Source organism: Euprymna scolopes, chromosome 19, assembly GCF_053919585.1.
Source record: "Euprymna scolopes isolate OS-2025 chromosome 19, ASM5391958v1, whole genome shotgun sequence".
Taxonomy (NCBI): Eukaryota; Metazoa; Mollusca; class Cephalopoda; order Sepiida; family Sepiolidae; genus Euprymna; species Euprymna scolopes.
In genome coordinates this window covers 143,762,118-143,768,125 of record NC_136500.1, presented here as the reverse complement: position 1 = coordinate 143,768,125, position 6,008 = coordinate 143,762,118, and positions in this window count along the sequence as shown.

The window sequence follows — 6,008 nt, the reverse complement described above, 5'->3', positions numbered from 1 at the left end:
AGCAAGACAATTTATTGGGAAATTCTAAATTCCCTCTTCAAAATTCTTTCAAATTATGGTGGCCTTGGTGGGAAGAGAAATTATTTAACATATGTTATACAATACCTTGCATATAAATGCTGCAAATAACCTACCTTAGAGAAGATACAATCACTCACTTCATACGTGTAATACACATCTTAGGTAGGTAAAATATTCTTTTGCTCGAAATAGCAAATGATAGACATTAAAAAAATTCCTCACTCCTAAGAATAAATTCAATTTTTTCATTGTTTATACACTCCCGTTGGTGGTAAGAGAAAGTATTTAACATGTTGGACAATAGCAAAGGATACATAAACATACAAAATTCCTCTCTCATATGAATAACAAAATGTAATTCAATTTTCTCGTTGTTTATACGGTCCCGAGCAACGCCGGGTAGCCCCGCTAGTCTCAAATAAGAGGAAGTAACCGCATAAACGGCGAAGTCAGTCAAATGATACAAAAAGATTTTGGACCACATGATTTTCGTAATGGGACTTGCAACTTATTTTTATCAAATTCGATTCGATTAAATTACGATGACCTTCAGTGAAGGTGACCTTCACTGAAGGTCACCTTCACTCATGATTCCAAACTTAAACCTGCAAATTAGCCTGCCTGTTTTACACAAAATCAGTATGAAACGAACAAGATGAGAGTGTAGCACCTGTATAGGAACATGCCTTTTTAATGTAGTATGTATTTAAAAAAACCGCACGCACATCCATGCATCCACCTTTTAAGCAACGCACGCATCAGTTGTCGCCCCTGTGGTAACCTCCACTTTGCCCAACAGGTGGTGCTGGTGCTCTCTTTTTCCTCTTCCGTTTTCTCTCTGTCTTCTTTCTCTTTCCACTCGAGACATGTAGCTAACAAATACGTGTTGTTTGCCTTCAATTCAAACCTCAAATGTGAGTGGCGCGCAAGTTACGTCCACGCCTCGACAGGGCGTTTATCTTTTCTCAAGATAGGTTTCGTACAAACAAACTCTTACACACACGATGAACTTCCAAGGTATGCTTCTACGAGCTCTCACGTACATTCACACACGTATAAACGCAACGAGCGTTTATCTACATGCATGCTAGTTATAAGCACACAAACACTCTGTAACGTTCGTAACCTTCCTGTGTAAATAAATATTCCTTGTATATGTGTAAATATATGATCCTGTCCAGAGCGTACTTCATTTAAATATCTTAAATGTACTCATAACACGTGCACTACTAGGTGTATCCGAATTTTTGTAGGAATTTTTGGTCCTCTTGCACTTTAGGCAAATGGAAATTAGGAAGATAGAAAAGGAACAGCAGTTGTTTGACACCGGTTGAAAGAATGCAATATTATTGGACAGAGAAATTATGACGATAAAATTTTAAAATTGAAATTGTTGAAAAAGATTGGAAAAGAATTTAATAAACAAGTATTTAATAATTAATAGTATTTTTAGAATTAAAAAAATTAAGTTAAGATAGAATTTAAGAATTGAAATTATTGTAAAAGAATTTAATAAGTATTTAATAATAGTATAAAAATAATTAAAGTAGAAGCATTTTTAAAGAGTTAACGTCATTTAAGTAACAATTCGATCGCTGACTTATAGTGAACTATTTTCTTTTATTTTAAATTAAAAAAACGTTAATTAGCTCTCCAGTGAAAATAATTTTTTAAAGTTCAGATAGAATTTAAGAATTGAAAGTATTGTAAATAATATTTAATAATAGTATAAAATAATTAATGTAGAAGCAATTCGATCGCTGATTTATAGTGAACTATTTTACTTTTATTTTAAATTAAAAAACGTTAATTAGCTCTCCAGTTAATCATGCATGTATTTATTTATTTCTAAAACAATCATTTATTTAAAAAAAAAAAAAAAGTTGTTTTTGTAAAATATTGGACAGGATTATCTCCCTTGCACTTCAATGAACTACGGATTATCTCCCTTGCACTTCAATGAACTACCACTAGAGGGCGCGACAGTCTTAAAATCTGTTCTTTTGTAAATAAAAGGACCGGGAGACGATCTTTCCCTACGAGACGTACCGTCTGCCGATCTATCTATAATGTTATTTTGTCTTGTGCATTTTTATTCATTATGCATTGTTAATGTTGATATACATTAATTGGCGACGAGGATGAGATAATGCGGAGGAGTAACAAGACAATTTAAAATTAAAAGCGAACACCCACAACAAATCGAACGAGGAAAGTTACCGAGTAGCGCATAAAAATGGCTTTATTAGACACCATTGGAGAATGGAATAGTGCGGAAGAAGAATGGTCGCACTATATTGAGAGAGTAAAGTTTTTTTTTTACTGCCAATGATGTGTTGAATGAAGGTAAGAAACGTGCTATATTTTTGTCGGTTATTGGGGGCAAAAAATTATGCTATTCTCAGGGGTTTAGCCGAAAACAGGCCAGAGCAGAAAACATTTGAAGAACTATGTATTCTGATGGAGAGGCACATCAGGCCGGCTCCCAACGAGATACATGAACGTTTCTTATTCAACACGAGAGACAAACAAGAAGGTGAGTCCATTAGTTAATATGTGGCCACACTGAGAAAAATGTCGGAACATTGCAACTTTGAAGAAAAAGTAAATGAACACATACGTGATCGTTTGGTTGTGGGAGTGAAAGATGAGAAGATACAGGAGCGCTTGCTGGGCGAAAGAATGCTAACTTTGCACAAGGCCATTGAAATAGCAGTGTTCATGGAATCGGCAAGGAAATATTCCAAGTTGATGTTGGGAGCACAGACGAGTGGAAGTGAAACGTCCGTACACAGGTTACCATTAAAACGAGAGTGTTATCGTTGTGGAAACACTGGCCACCAAGCGGACAAGTGCCAGTTTAAAAACAAGGAATGTTTTAAATGCAGGTTAATAGGGCATACTCGTCGGAAGTGTAGGCAAGAAGAGGGCAGGCCTCCTAGCTCCGCAAAACGAGGCAAGGAAAGCAGGATGGTGAACAATGTGGAGGAAAATTGTTGTGAAGAAATGGAAATAAATATGGAAAGGCTAGACTTGCACACAGTTGCTAACCTTCGGACACCACCAGTATTAGTGGAATTGCTAATTAATCAAGAGAAAGTGTTCATGGAAGTGGACACTGGAGCTGCATGCACAGTAATGAGCCTAGAAAAATTCAATAAAATTGGCCAAGTTCGTGATGTAAAGTAAAGCCATGTCAAGTTGAGAACGTACACTGGTGAATTAGTGAAACCACATGGGACCACAGACGTGGAAGTAATCCAGGAAGGGTTAAAGCATGACTACCTTTGCTGGTGGTGAAAGGTAATGTACCGACACTTCTTGGCCGCAACTCGTTGAATAAGGTAAAGCTGGATTGGAGAAGCATGTTTCCTTTATACCAGGAAGATTCCCCTTCGAGGTTGGAAAGGCTTTTAAAAGAATTTGATTCGCTGTTCAGTGAAGAAATGGGGTGTTTAAAGGATTTTAAGGTCAAAATACCCATTGATAAAACGGTGAGTCCCAAATTTTGTCAGGCAAGACCAGTACCTTATGCCATAAAAGCGGATGTGGAAAAGGAGCTAGATCGCCTGGAAAACCAGGGAATTTACAAAAGAGTGGAATACTCTAGGTGGGCTGCCCCCATTGTACCAGTTGTCAAAAATAATAATGAAGGCATCCGGATCTGTGGAGATTACAAACAAACAGTAAACCGGGCATCACCATGTGACTATTACCCTCTTCCTCGGACAGAAGATATATTTGCTACTTTGAAAGGGGGTCAAAACTTTAGCAAGCTCGACTTGAGCCATGCCTATCAGCAGCTGGAATTGGATGCAGAAACCCAGGAACTGCTAACAGTAAACACTCACCAAGGATTATACCAGCCCACCAGACTACAATTTGGGGTACACAGTGCTACAGGGATTTTTCAAAGGGAGATGGACAAAAGATTGAAGAACATTCCTTTTTGCAAGGTGCGTGTGGATGACATCCTGGTTTCAGGTAGTGATGACAGTAGTCATCTGAAGAATTTATACAGTGTATTTGCTGCTCTAGATAAGGCCGGATTAAAGTTAAAGAGAATTAAGTGAAAGTTTCTCCTTCCTGAAGTGACATATCTGGGTTTCAGAATTAGTAAGGAAGGCATAGCGCCTCTTCCAGACAACGTAGCCGCCATGACAGAGGCACCTCGACCGCAAAACATCACAGAATTAAGAGCCTACCTAGGGGCACTTAACTGTTATCATAGTCATTTGCCAAACTTATCAACTATACTTGAACCGCTTCACAACTTAATGAGGAAGGGTGCTCCCTGGGTATGGGGTGCTGGACAAACCAGGGCTTTTGAAGAAACAAAGAAAATGCTGTGTTCTGCACCTCTTTTAACTCATTTTGATCCATCTAGACCGATTCTGGTGCAAGTAGATGCTTCTCTCTATGGACTGGGAGCTGTAATGGCTCACAAAATGGAAGATGGAAGGGAGAAACCAGTATGCTACGTATCACGAACGCTGTCTGAGGCAGAACGGAATTATGCGCACATTGAGAAGGAGGGGCTGGCCCTAGTCTTTGCGGTGAAAAAGTTGCACCAATATCTGTATGGGAATAATTTTACGTTGTTCACTGACCACAAACCGTTATTGGGGTTGTTTGCTGAAAACAAGCCGATCCCTTCTCTTGCTGCTGCCAGAGTTCAACGCTGGGCCATATTTCTGGCTGCCTATAATTACAGGTTGGAGTATCGTGTCGGGTCCCTTAATGGAAATGCAGATTGCCTCAGTCGTCTTCCAATCAGTGTGCAGGAGCAAGATGTCACACCTAATTCTAACAGGATACACATGATGAACTTGGTTGATGCTCCAGTGACTGTGGCGGCAGTGAGATTGGAGACAAGAAGAGACCCTACTTTGAGTCGGGTGTACGAATACATCCTGAATGGCTGGAGTAGGTGTATTCCAGACACGGCAATGAAGCCCTACTTCAACAAACGGACAGAGTTGACATGTGAAGATGGTACCGTATTATGGGGGAGTAGAGTAGTAATTCCGGCTATACTCAGAACAAAAGTGTTGCAGCAATTACATCAGACACACATAGGGATCGTGCGAATGAAGGTCCTTGCTCTCAGCTATGTGTGGTGGCCAAATCTTGATGCAGATATTGAGAGAGCCGGTAAAGCTTGTGGAACCTGCATACATTATCAAAGCAACCCCGGCAAGGCTCCCATTCACTGCTGGGAATATCCAAGTTCACCATGGGAGAGAGTCCACTTAGATTATGCGGGTCCATTTTTGGGGCACATGTTTTTGATAGTAGTGGATGCTCATTCAAAGTGAACTGAAGTTTGCATTACAAAATCATCTTCTGCTATGACCACAATTGAAAAATTGAGAGGGATCTTCGCAACTCATGGACTACCGGTATTACTTGTGAGTGACAACGGTCCCTGTTTTACAAGTGCAGAATTCAAAGCATTCATGAATGCTAATGGAATTCGGCACATTTTCACAGCTCCTTACCATCCTTTCTCGAATGGACTAGCAGAACGCAGTGTACGCACCTTCAAGGAAGCGCTTAAAAGGATAAATACAGACGGCAAGGCAACACTTGAAACCAAGGTGAACCGATTTTTATTCACTTATAGGATAACTCCAAACTCATCAACTGGGGTTTCTCCTGCCGAGCTGATGTTCAAACGGCAGTTACGAACAGCGTTTCATTTGGCAAAGCCAGACACGTAGAAGGCTATGGACGTAAAAAATAATATGGAAAGGGGGAGCAAGGTAATTGTGCCGCTCCGTGAATTTAAAGTAGCCGATCCTGTGCTTGTGCGTAACTATGGATCAACTCAGCGATGGATTGAAGGTACCATTACCAGACGGTTGGGAGCAGTGAATTTTGAAGTGGAAACCGGTAGAGGGCTAGTAAGGAGGAATGTGGACTAGCTTGTGAAACTCTCATCACCAGTAGCAGTGGAACTTACGCCTGAGATACAAGCTGATAAT